The sequence below is a fragment of the Passer domesticus genome, chromosome 6 (genome assembly GCF_036417665.1).
Source record: "Passer domesticus isolate bPasDom1 chromosome 6, bPasDom1.hap1, whole genome shotgun sequence".
NCBI classification, from domain to species: domain Eukaryota; kingdom Metazoa; phylum Chordata; class Aves; order Passeriformes; family Passeridae; genus Passer; species Passer domesticus.
This window is the reverse complement of record NC_087479.1, coordinates 22,928,817-22,942,642: the sequence shown is the minus strand read 5'-3', so window position 1 is coordinate 22,942,642 and position 13,826 is coordinate 22,928,817. Positions and strand designations below refer to the sequence as shown.

General features: G+C 41.0%; 1 protein-coding gene across 2 annotated transcripts in view; it reads left to right on the top strand.

The window, feature by feature from the left end:
• Positions 1-13,826, top strand: part of TTLL5 (tubulin tyrosine ligase like 5) — a 123,452-nt gene that overhangs the window by 73,255 nt on the left and 36,371 nt on the right. The window lies entirely within an intron of this gene.

Here is a 13,826-nt window from a genome sequence, read left to right as displayed (position 1 = left end):
TGAAGAAGAATGCAATGCACTCATTGCTTATTTGTGATTTGTGTTTGGCTTCTTGCTCTGATGCAGGAGCATGTCCAGAGAAGGGCAACAGAGCTGGTGAAGGGTCTGGAGCACAAGTGTTAGATGAAGCAGCTAAGGGAGCTGAGGTTGTTTATCCTCGAGAAAAGGAGTCTTGGGGAGTGGGGGGCACAATATTGCTCTGTACAGCTCCTTCCAAGGAAGTTGTAGCAAGGTGTGTTGGTCTCTTCTCCCACATAACAACTACAGGACATGGGAAATGATGTCATGTTCCATCAGGGGAAGTTTAGATTGGATATTAGGAAAAATTTATTCACCAAAAGGGTTTTCAGGTATTGGAACAGGCCACCTAGCGAGGTGGAGTCACCTGAGGGTTTTTAATACGTGTGTAGATGTGGTACTTAGGGACATATTTTAATGGTGAGCTTGGTAGTGTTAAGGGTAACAGATGGACTTGAGGCTCTTAAAAGGAGGATCTTCTCTAGCATAAACAAATGTGTGATTCTGAGGGCTTAGTAATGGTTCCTCTCAGGTCTAGAAACTAACCATATGAAAATAGCTATGTTCCCAGAGCTGACAGGTTCATGGTGAAATAAGGGCATAGATGAACATGGTGGATGAGAGGGAAATGTCTGTTTTCCCTTGATCATTTCCCATCCCTGCATCTGTAAGTTTTGGTTTGCTGGCATTGAGATATATATGCAGAATGCTGACTTAGATCTGATTCTGCAAAAATCTCCACTAAGTCCTCATCTTCATGCTTTTTCCTTGAATATCAAGTGTAGATTATCCAATGATAGAGCAGTGTTTATCAGAGTTTCTTTTCCAGATGTGTTCTTTATACTCTATATTAATTTTGGGCGCTGGAATTTATACTTACGGCTTACACACTCCTGGGAATCGGGGCCGAGGACTGATTCTACAGTAAAACCATTTTTCCTGTGATTCAAAGAGCAGCAAGATTTACTTGCAGGAGTGTGAATCTTGGAAGCTAGGAGCAAGGCAAACTTGCTGCAGTAACCAGGCTGGAATACAGGCTCAAGACTGCTGGAGATTTGAGTTCTTCCTTTGCCACTCCAGTAAATAATATTGAGTCATTTGCCTAAGTGTTCATTTTTGTCTTCTAAAACTGAATAATAAAGCAGAGCTTCTCCAAGACATTAATTTAGGTCTGGAAAGCACTGTGTACATGAAAATACTGATTTATATCACTGGTGCCTGACTGCTACTGGAAGATGGAGAGAAGTGAGAGAGGGAGAAACACAGTGCAGAAGGCATGTGATCTGAGTGGTGATGCTTTCCCAAACGAGTCCTTCAATAGAAGGATTGTAATGGGATTTGGAAAGCTCAAGTGAAATTGTTCTTATTTCATCAGTCAGTACTTTTCATCCTGCCTCAAGAAGAGGAATGTGAAAAATTAATTCCTGGCCTGTTTCTGTTCCAGCACAATGTTTGCCTCAGGGTTTTAAAGTTATTGAGAGAAGTGGTGGTGATTCTGCTCTTGGACCCCATCCAGGGAAGCTATTACCTTCTCCAAATAAAGAACCTATCCAACAGGTGTAAACTGCTTTCCCCTCCTCCATGGTTTGGGAGAGCAGCATCTTGCAGGCTGTCCTAGAGCTTCCATTCCCTTTTCAGCTCTGTTTGCACCTTTGCATGGGCTCACAGACAGAGCTGCAGACCCCACTACTAATGCCCATAACTCCACTCTGAATGATTTGCTGGGTGGTGCCTCATCTAGCACTGTGTGCATAGTTTAATGCATTTAGTTGAACTTTGTTTTATTTTGTACTGTATTTTATTTCAGCAATCTGAAAATATTTCAGAATTTTCCTGTCACAACTGATAGAAGATTCCATCTTCAAACCTTTTATGAGTCATTTAGTCTTTCATTACTTCAGTTGCTCTGTTTTCTGTCCTCAGAATAAGAGTCAGAAAGATGCCTTAAGACTCTCTATTGAATTATTTTATCTTCATGGTTGCTTTTATTGAATGGCCAAAATACTGGGAGTTAAGACTGTTGTGTAAATCTGGAAATGATTGATGCACTTGAGGCAGTGCTGGATTACTTGGTCTGTGAATTTCTGTTTAATGAGAGAATTCCAAAAGGAATATCAGGGTCATGGTATGTGGGGATGGCTATCTTGTATTGTAAATGCCTTTTTTGCTGCTTGATTTGTTACATTGGAGCAAGCAATTCATACCTTCAGGGTCATCTGATGGGTGTCAGCTTGTGCTCTGTGCTGGGTGACTGAAGAAAAGCTTCCTGTTTTTGAGATTGAGATTCTCCTCTATCAGTTGCAGAATTCAGCAAGGGTGGAATTGTTCTGTGAATGGGTCTCATATCTGGCTTGCACTTAGCTCCAGTTCAGGCATCTGTCTCTGAAGTGCAGTCCTCACTCAGTTTTTTATATGGTTCTGTGCCATACAAAGTTGGTTAGAAAATTTTGTTTTGATGCTGGCAAAGCTGTAGGATTCAGGCTATTCTTTTAGACAAATCATCTTCCCCTTTAATTCCCACTCTCCCAGTAGTGACTTATCTAAATGTATCTCAAAAGAAGTTATCCTTTCTTTTGTTGATTCCTTTTCTTTGCATGAGATAAGGTGCTAAACTAGTAGTCTGCTTGCCAAAAGGCAAAGGAGGTCTTGGGTTTGCAATACAGAGACAGAGGACGGTTCTAGGTATTTTTTAAATCTGCACTGCTGTGCATGTTGAGGTTTTTTTTGGTTTTTTGCCATTTTCTATAAGTATTGGCACTGTTTCCACTCAAATGATCTCCTAGTCTGTTGCTGCACCTCTGACAAAGGGCTGCACAAGAGGTGAAATGTTCCAGGTTGTAAGTGGCCTTACTTCTGACTACTGTGATGTGACTGCTGCATTTGCTGCAGACCTGCCTTTGTTGCCCTCTGTGTATCAAGGAAATTATGCCAAATCTGTTCTCCCCTTCTATAATCCTAGTCCTGTCTCAGTGCCATGTCTCGGTTCTGTCTCAGCTTCTCAATCAGTCCATCAGGCAGGATTGTCACTCCTTCACGTTGTGCTGTAAAGGCATTACATGTGATTACATGTGATGTAATTTGTAGTAGAGTTATTAAGGATTGCCATATGTAATTTTTATCACAATTTTAGTAATGTAATCCAAGGACCACAACCATAAAAGTGATTCCTCATCCAGTGAAACGGTGAGTCTACTGAAGCCAAGACTATACTATAGCTGCTCTTGAGAAATTATTTTCCTGAAAGCAGTCTTGGTTTCATAGAAAATGTAAAAAATCAGGTGTTTAACAGAATAAAACTTGTTGAAACAGAACATAAACTAGCTTTGAAGTACCTGTTAGCGAATAGCTGTGAGGACAGTAGGTGGAGGTTAATAGAGGTTTCTGGCACTGGAATTTGCAGCTGCTGTGCCACTTGCTTTTTGAAAAAGACAGTGGATTTCATCTCCAATAATTACTTGGGCTTTGTGGGTCACTAAATCTCTAAGACCTGGACCAAAACTAGCAAGAAAGATTTCCTTCTAGCTGGTGCAGATTTCTGTGTTTTCAATGGGCAACTTGTATTCAGCAGCAGCCATCCTTGCTCATGTTCATCTCATGGGGCAGTAAATTGGCAAGAATTAAGCAGTGGAATGGTCAGTGTGTTCTCAGATCTGTTTCATTAGCTTCCTGCTCGTTCATAACATCTATCTCAAACCTGAAGACTGACCTCACACTTCTAAACTGCTCAGCATATTTTTTCCTTGGATTTTCTTACAGACTTATCTAATTTAGTTAGGGCAGGTAGGCAAGCTTCCTTGTCATCAGTCAGAGGGTAGAATGGCAGTCAGATTTATATTAGAGAGCCTGTGAAGGGCTACTGCAGTCAGAGAGAAGGGATTCTCCTCTTTTCCTTGCTTGACATGTCTGAAATACTTCTTAGCTCATAATTTTTGCCAAGCTGCTCAGGTTCATCAAGAAATGTTTTGTTGATAGACTTGTCTTATCTGGTTTAAATTTATATAAACACATGCTTTTTGAATTTTCTGATCTAAGAGGGTTTTAAGTTTAATTTACTCTGCTATCACTCTCAGTAATAGCAACAGCTCTCAGGGCCTCACAGGCTGTGTGCACATACCTGCTGTATGTCCAGGTTCCCAAACAATCTCTGCTTTGGGTATTTTTGTTTTTATTTTTCCTTGTCTAGAAGTATAGAATAGCATGGAAAACCAGAAGAAGCTGTCTAGGCATTTATCATCTCAGATGCTTCTGGGTTGCATTGCATATATTTACTGCTCATGTACAGATCAACAATGCCAGTGCAGGAAATCCAGTACTACTTTAAGAGCTTCCTGTGCCTGCTGTATTAGGAAATATTTATCCATTTATACTCCAAAAATTCTACAGCCAAATGGTTGTACACTCTGCTCATTTGCACACCCCAGCTGATGAAAATAGTCTCCCAAGTCAGGACTTTGCTTTTAATTGCTAGTCTTCCTTAGCCTTGGCTGGGTAGTGGATACTTTATATCCTGATTCCCCACCTAGTGCCTACTACTGCTTCATGCTGATTTCTTTTACTGCCAGGGGTACATGTACTGTGTGTTCTAGGTTTCAGATGCTCTGATCACACCAAGTATATAACCTTTGGACTTATGAGGAAGAATCCAGGTCTCTTTTGAGGGTTTTCTCTGAGCTGGTGGATTTGGCTTTTGTAGTTTCATTGAATCTTTTGAGTTTTGTCAGAAAGACCCCAGACAGCAATCAGCAGCTAATTGTGATTCACTGTTCTCAGTCCTTTGTGTCAGAGGGGCAGCTGGCTGTGTTTGACACAAAGGGAAGGTGAGAGTGGCTTTGTTTCCTCAGTTTTTATTTTAAATTTTGGAGCTGTGGAATATGAAATAAAAAATCCTGCTTGGACCCTGACTAGATAAGCTCTGAAGAGCAATGAGAAAAGGGAGACTGAAATAGACAGTGTAGTGATTCTTACAAGGATAGAAGGGGGAGCACTTGATGGGACAGTCTTGCTTTTTTGCAAGACACTTGAGCTAGACTAGGGTGGGCTTAGCATGGCAGAAGCAGCATGGGTGTTGCAGTTGGGTCTGTGGGAGAAAGTTAACTATGTATCAGCTTGCAGGTAGAAGTAAAAACAAGAGAATTTACTGGGATGTTGGTGGCTAACACCAAGTTTTTATAATAATAAATATCTTCTCTATGTTACATGAGTGTTAGCTTATAGTTCTGGTTTGATGGTAACTTCATTCTCTTCCAAATTGTTTTTTCAAGCTCCCTGCAGTTTCTTGCAAAGTGGAGGCTACCTGACTGCTCTCCAGTGCTGCATTTGCCAAGCGTTCAGAGCCTATTTGTTTGCACAGCATCTAGGTGTAAGGTGATTTGGAGGCTCTGCTGTGCTGATGCCTCTGGAGGAAATGAAGGGAGAAAGCAGCAAGCACTGAGGATTGGTTACACAGTAGGTCCTCAGTTCAGCCTGAGCAAACTACGGTGACCTTAACACTGCCCTGGCTAAGCACTACAGAAATGCCAGAGCAGCAGCAGCCAGCAGCCCTGAGTCCAGCCCTCTGCTAGCATAGCCACATGTCTGTTCCTTGTTCCCTACAGTGCTTGTTCTCTTCTCTTTTCTCTTTACCTTAATGCCTGAATTAATTCAATTTCTCTGAGGTAGAGAAGTAATTGAGGATGGGTTCAGTGATTTTTCTGTCATCTCTGTCTGCATTGCCTCAGCAGCTCTGTCATGCTGATTCTACCTGTGGTTCATGAGAGAGGCAGCATTTCTGAGAGCCCTGAATTTGGGGTTTATTACTTCCTGCTCAGAGGAGGTTTGAGGAGGGCAGGTGAAAAACAGAACTATTACCTGGGTAGCTCTACATTTTTACAAGTCAACCTGTTTCCATTTTGTGCACGTTCTTCTCCCTGTGCCTCAGTGCATATTTGTGCCTGTATTTTCTGCCTTAACAACCTCTTACCTTTAGTTGTTTTTTTTTTTTCCTTCCATGCGTATCTCCCAGGGTCACCAGTGACAACTTGTTAAATGTGGGAATGAATTGGCTGACTTAAACTTCAGAAATACATGGCTCACCTTGTATTTTTTTTTCTATATATATATATTGGTCACACTAAGGAAACTTGTGTTGTCAGGGCCAATTGCTCTCCATCCTGCTTGGAAATCGCTCTGGGCCTCAGCACCATGGATTGGCACAGTCCTCAAGGATCCCTGCTTCCCACAGCTAGGCCTTGGCTCTGTCTGTGTGGAGGCTGCAGGAGAGGGAAGGCGGAAAGCTCGTGACTTGCCCAGACAGTCTGAGGCCTGGCCCCGCAGCCTCGGCTCCCCAGACGCTGTTGAGTCGGACTTGGCCGGCAGCCGCCGCGCTGTTACTTTGCCGAGGTAATAAGTGAGATTAATCACAGGACCCTTTCCAGAGGCAGAGGAGGTTTGTGCTGTGTGCAGGGAGACCGTAGGAGCCAGTGCTGGGAGCTGGAGCAAAACTGAGGCCTCACAGCAGGGCAGAGCAGGGCACCAGTGAAGCTGCGCGAGCGCGGCCTCCCTGCTCAGCTGCTTGTGGGAAGCATTGCTGGAGCTGGTGAGCACGGGGGCCACAGCCGCTACATTGCCTTTGCCTGCTGGCCTTGGACAACTACATTTTCTGACAATAACTCTCAAAATGTGAGGGGGACCAAGCTTCTTTTTGACTGTGTGACTTGCAGAGGAGATAAGAGGATCTTTCTTACTATTCCCTACAGCAAACTACGGAGAGCAAGCAGCCCATGTTGATAGGTGGAGGGGAGTGATAGGGGTCTTCTACTTTCTCCCAAACCAATACAACATAATGATTTTGGGTTTCCTCTTTTCAGTTTCCTCCACAAACTGACCTTACCCTGATGTAAACACAAGATTTGCTATCCTAGACTGGGCTGCTAATCTCTTAAATTCTCCCATCCTCTGCTTCAGAGCTACTATCTTCACTGTCATCAGTATGAAAAATGGTCTGATGGGCAGCAGGGAAATTCCCTTTCTGAGGGGAAGATAGATTTTGCCCTCTAACTGATAACAGCTGGCATGTAGTTCTTGCAATACTTGGTTCTGCATAGCCTAGTATGGATATTATCATTAATCATATTTTACCTTCTGCAAAAAATGTAGTCCCATTGAATTGTAGCAATGGGTTCCATGGGTGGTGCATATTATGCAAAAGTTTCCTTTTTTAGTTTTTTTCCCAAATTTTGCCAAAATTCTGTGTACCTATAACAAGATCACATGAAGGCAAACAGAAATGCTTGATTTATTTTCTGCCTTATTTATTCTCTATCTTTCTATCATCTCCCTTCTTGTTTGTCTCTCCTAAACTAAACAGTTCCATTCTTTTGAAATTCTAAATGGAAATCTTCCTGGCCCTCTAATAATTGTCTGGCTATCTTTACAGAGATGACAAGAAATGAAAACAGTACATCAAGAAGGGATAAAACACTAGTTTCATGCAAATAACACTAGTATCTTTAATTTCTTTAGTATCTTTTATTTCTTTAATATCAGCTTAGGTATAGGAATATCTTGTTGGTTTCTGACCATGCTAAACGCTGAGTTTTTTATTAATATGCAGTTGCTTTTCTTTGATTATTACAGTAAACGTTGAACTGAGCAACAGGTATAAGTAATTCATTTTTTCAGGAGTTTTTTTTTCTTTTCCCCATTCCTTCTTTTCCTGCACTGGTGGATTTTGTTGGCTGTGGTGGAAGTTGCTGGATCTTTTCTGTTCTGTTAAACACCTAATTCAGTATGGAAGAAGTTGAAATCTTCTAGAGTTTTGCACTGCTTAACTAGTAATGTTCCACCAGTTATCCCTGATCTCAGAGGTCTTTGAAATACACTGTATCAGTACTAGATATTTCATGTTGCAAAGTGACCAGCACATTTTCCTCTGCATTTGTTTAAACCTCCCATTCACTGGTAAAGTAGTTGTTTTCCAGAGTGGTTTTCAGAGGGTTAATGTGCCTGTCGTTCTCATGGGGTACATCTACTCTGCTCCTTACATTCTTGTAGGAATGAGGGGACCCTATATTCTGGTGCTCTGTAGGAGTGGCTCTGGCTACAGCAGCCCTCCTCTCTAAAGGAGTTCTGAAAGGGTTACAAGGGAGCCTTGGCTGTTTCTTTGAGCTATTTGGAAAGGTCTGGCCTCAGACAGCTTGGCAGGAACCTGAGGCCCTGTTTTTTCCAGCCCAACCCTTCCTTCTGCACAGAGCTGTCAGGGAATCCCACGAATGTCTGGTTTTCCCCCTTTCCTAATTCTTTTAACAATATTTTTATCCATCTGTGACTCTTCCTCACACAAGGATCTCAAATTTTATCCATTGATTTGCCTTGCACGTAGTGAAATATAAATGAAAGCTGTCCTACCATGCCATAGCTGTTGGAATTGGTTCACAGTTGTGCAGCTGAGAAGGGCATTGGGAAGTTTCCCAGAAGAATGTCCTTTCTGGCATTGATCTTAGGGCAGGTCCATCTGGCCTAAGAACAGAGGGATTGAATGGTCCCATCTTTGAACTGTGCTATTCCTGTGTGTTACAGTGAGGCACTCTGAAATCTTGGAGCTGCATGTTCTGTATCCTCCCTATCAGAAATACAAACTGCTGCTTTGTAGAAATAGAAATCCCCTTTGTAAGCCAGGCTTATGAAAGACAAGATAGGGTTAGTGACTTTTCCTTCATTTGCCTCACACTGTCCAGGGACTGCCCTGAAGTTGAACTCATTGTGAATGTTTTGGAGATTTCCAAGTCTGCCCTGTGCCTTTTCACTTCAAGTAAATTGAGGTGTAGTGGGTAGTGAGAAGGGAAGTTGGGTTACTCATGAGAGCAAAGGTCTTGAACAGCTGTGTTGAGGACATTGGTGTTGTACAGCTGAGGAAGAGAAATTGAATGAGGGTTATATTTCTATCTCAGTAGGCCTGTCCAATGCTGGAGTAGGGTGTGATCTGAGTTCCATGTAGAAAGACTTCCAGAAGGCAGCCCTTCTGTGGGCCAGTCCCTGGACAACCCTACGTAGTCAGCAGCCAGAGAGCCTGGAATCAAGCTCAGTTGAGTTAAGGGTTTCAGTGACCAAGCACAAATGCCAGAGCAGGAGGTAGCAAAAGGGGCCAAAGGGTTTTCGTTCCTACTAGGCTTTGTTTTGGAGCTATCTTCCATCATACACTCAACTTTCCACCAGCAATGCACATTCATATTTTCCATCCAGACCAAGGTCATGCTTGGCTTCCTCAGGATGAACAGTCTTATTTCTGGTGTTTTGTACTGTCATATAAATGGAAATCCCTGCAAAAGCACGAAGAAACCCCTTTCCTGTCCCTGAAAATGTTAGTTGGCCTTTACAGAAAAGATCTGCTTTCACCTAATTTCTCCTAACTTTGTGGTTGGTAAAGTTTTGTGGCTGACCCAGAGTTTGCAAATTGCATGCTGTTGGCTCTGTGTCAGTCTCTTATTCTCTAGGGTTGCTCTGAACTGCAGGTATCAAGCAGCAGCTGTTTGTGAACTATGCAGGGATCCAGTATTTAACAAGAATATCTTTTGAAAAAGGGGGAGGGAGAAATGTAAAAAAGTCAGGATTATTTCAGTTCCCCTATGTATGTGGTGACAGCTTTGCTTGGTGATCATGTTCAGTAGTTCCTAGGGGTAGGTATGTTTTATAATCTGAAGAAGATGCAGCGACTGGAACTCCAATGTGGAGCACCAACTTTTTGTGTAGGGAGTAGTGTGACTTGTAATAATGAGTAACATTTTTGGTTACTAGTGCTTTTTTAGTGTCTACCTATCACTGAATTCTGTCAGCCATTGAGTAGTTTGACCAAAATGCTCTGTATGAGAGAACTTTGGTTGGTAATGAGCAAGAAAGCTCACTCAAAAAAGCTTGTTACTGGATTGTCCAAAACCAGTGCCAATTACAAGAATTTTTAAATGCTCTGTTAGGGCTGGACTGTGCGGTGTGAGGATGGAAATGTCAAGAATCCTTTATTACAGCACTTATTTTTAGGATTTAATTCTGTAACAGTAGTTGAAAGATATATTCTTAAAAAAAGAAAAGGCAGGGGAGAGTGCAAAAAAAGCTAGATAGTGCTAAAAGATACCAGTTTCCAGACACCCTCCTATTGCACACATGGCATTTTTATGAATATTTCTTATCCAAGAACTGTTCACAGCAAACCAGGTGGGGAGATGCCAGGTCAGCCTGGCTGATTCAAATCTATTTGAAACTGGCACTGAGACAACAACCTTTAGTGAAAGGAATTTAAAACTAAGAGAGCTCTGCTGGATGGTTGGGCATGTGAACAGGCTCTCCAGGGAAGTGGGAGCCTGCCAGATTGTTTGAACAATACTCTTGGGCACACAGTGTTACTCTTGGGGTGTCCCATGCACAGCCAGGAGTTGGATGTCAATGATTCTTGTGGGTCCTTTCCAGCTCAGGCTGTTCTGTGATTCTGTGTTACTTGGCTTCTTTGCTTGAATTTCAGATTGTGTCTGGCTCAGTACATGTCTTCCACTCCCCTTTCTATCTTTCTGCTCTCTGGCACATGGGACTTGACTGAAAAGTTAGTCAAAGAAGATCTGGCAGTGCTGCTATTGGCAGCTGTCTGTAAAGGATACTTTGCCTGGGCAGGATTCATCCTTTAAAGCAGAAGGGCTGTGACTTTTTTGGTTTAAATGTTTTGTATGCATAAAGATTTCTTTATTTGCTTGCTGAAAAAAAAAATTACAATCTTCTCTGTGAAGAATGTACCCAAGTTGGGCCATGAATGTGTTCAGTGCTGGAATTTGAGTTTTCTCGAAATTCAGCTGAGCAAATGTTCATGTTTGGTAGACTATCTAAAAAGGAGGAGGAAATCTCAAGTCTGGACCATCTGTTTCTTTTTTGATATTGGGATAAAGATGCTGGTGGGTAAAGAGGTGTCAGCTTATCTTCATCTAGCATTTTGATAAGTTGCAGAGACTTGAAATTGAGTAAGTTTAGGAATTTTGTTTCTTTTTACTGGTACTTCAGAAAAAATTTTCACAGTCAAATTCTGAATTTCAAATGAGAATTTTTCATTACTTATTAAAGACAATGTACTTCTTAGTGGATTGACTTATGCTTCCCGTTACAATTTCCTGAAACTTCTCAAGCTGTGGTGTTAGAAATAGTGTGAAATAACTTGTTAAAAAGAATGTTCTGTTCAATAAATTCCTGATCTCAGCTCCACTAGACACTTGGGTGTGATTCTTTGGCAGTCTCATGATGCTAAAGATTCTGTCCTCTCTGTAAATATCTTTGGATGGATCATAATTTAAGCAACAATTAAAGGCTTTCTGATTCAGGCAGTCAACATGACAATGAGAACAGAATCTCATCTTTTGTGAATAAATCAATAAATCAAGCAGTATATGTGAGAGATTGAAGCACAGGCACAAAAATTCAGCCCCAAAAGTGATTCTTCATTGACCTAGGTATTCTTAGGATTCAGTGCTTTGATGAGCACATCCCTTACCAATAAGGAACTGTGTATAATATCTCCAGGATATTCTCCAGGAGAGTGAGATTTAGATTTCTACTATCAGTGATCCCCTAGGCTTCTGTTTTCAAAATTCCTTACCAGAAATTCAAGGAAGCTTAGACTTATCCCTTAGGAGCAATTCCAACAAAGGTTGCCAATTAAGGTTTTTTGGAACACCTGTTTTTCATAGAGTTTGATTTTGCATATTGGCAATTTCTTATTTTTCAAAGCTGAAAATCCTCAAGGAGGAGCTGTGTTTTAATGCGGAATTTGTTTTGCTAAAAAATCAATGGGAATAATAACTTCTCTCTTATCAAAGTTCACAAATATCTTAAATTTTTATTTTAGTTTCTATAAGTAAGCCCATATAATACAATTAAAAGTATTAAGTAAAATAATTTTGAAAACTCAGTTTTAATAGTTGGACTGTTCTGGTATATTTAAACAAACTTGGATCCAATCCATCTTTAGTCATTTAAATATTTTGTTTTTCTGTTCAGGACATTGTTTGCATAACTGATTTTGCTTTTTTCAAAGGTCAGAGCGGTACTTTCATTTGTTTCCAAAATCCCACTTTCCTGCTGCTGAATAATGTGAATGATTTAGATATGAAAGTATCCTCCACTATAAAGAGAACAAAATATATACATCAATTTCTAGGTTGTTTTGTGGTGTAGGGGACAGACTGTGGTTCATGTAGTGCAGAGGTTCTTTTCTATTAGTATTTTCTAAAAAGAAAAAAAAAAATGCTAACATTCTGTGTTCTCTAAAGCATTGCAAATCCTGAATATGTGTGTAGATGTTACTGAGAAGCTTTTCTGTGAAAGGGAAAACTGGTGGTGCTGGGTATTTTGCTGTTTGCATGTTTCTCTCTGAAATTATCTAAACTCCTGGTATCATGTAACACTATGAATTGTGAATTGTTATGCTTGTTGCTTCTCAAGGCATAGTTGTTTGTGTATTGTTTGTCAAAATCTCACTCTGGTGTTCATGGTGTATTATTGTCTGGTAGCACAATCAGGTACTGATTACTCCTTCAGGTTTTTTCTAACACTTTATATGAGGGCTTGCTTATGGTCTTATGCTCCAACTCTAGAGCCTTAAACACAGTACTCAACAGGAAGGTTAACCTCTTTGCAAGCGTTTCTGTGTTCACCTTAAGCCTTCTGGAGGCCTTGTTTGGACTCTTATTTGCCTGACTGCAGATGAATTTTCTCTGAAATGTACCAGTCCTGGCCTTGGAGTCTGCACTGTTTAGAACATTTGCTGAAACATCAAGAAAGGCATCGAGTATAAAGAAGCAACATATAATGGAGATTTCTTGATGGACACTGTTGTTGTTTTCCTTGCTTGATGTGTCTTATCTATGATAAGAGGGAGGTTGAAAGGACATTGTTCCACGAGTGGCCGGGGTGTTTTAGTCTGCCCTTTTAAGGAATTAACGTCTGCATCTTTGTGTTCATGCTCAGAATTACATGCAATCACTTGGTGGAATTCCTGGGGTGGAGATTCCATGGTTCCCATCTGTGTTCCTGAGTCTGGGAGCTTCTGACTAATTATACAATTTTCTCTGTACTTGTAGGAAACAATTTCATTTTGGCTCTAGAAAAAGGGATTGGGTTGGAATGGAATATAGGATTGCATAACTTTTTTCTTGTTTAACCACAAATTCCACAAATGAAAGCTATTGCACTTCCTCTGAAGATACCTACTCTTGGCTTTTGGAGTCAGTAGAAATATTCAAGCCCCATATACAGTCCAAAAAGACCTATAAATTGAAAGGCTTACCCAAAATCTGTCATTAATGAATCCAGCAAAATTGTATCTCTAAGGAAACAGCACCATTCCTAGATGCCTATTCTCAAACCCCAGATAGAAAAGATGGATATAGTATGCAGTTGGGATGACCAGCAGAACTGGCACAACAGCATCATAGACTTCTCTGTCCATGCTGGAGGAGAAAACATCACAAACACAGGTGCCTGGTCAAATGGAGATAATTTAAAAGCTTTTTCCTGAGTGTTGTGAACAAAACTACTGCTTGCAGGCTCTACCTCCTATCTTACAGTTGTAGGTAGAGACAGAAATCTCATAAAAATACTTTAGGCAGTGGATGATCAAGTAAGTTTTGTGCAACTTGAACATCTTCTGCAGACAGGCTCTGACAGAGAGGGATCTTTCAATGAATACTGGACAAGTCTGGGAACTGCATTTTAAAATGTGCTGGCTCATCTCTTGGTATTATACAATATAATTATCTTAACGTCCTTTTACTCATCTTCCTCTAATGACAGACTTTGTC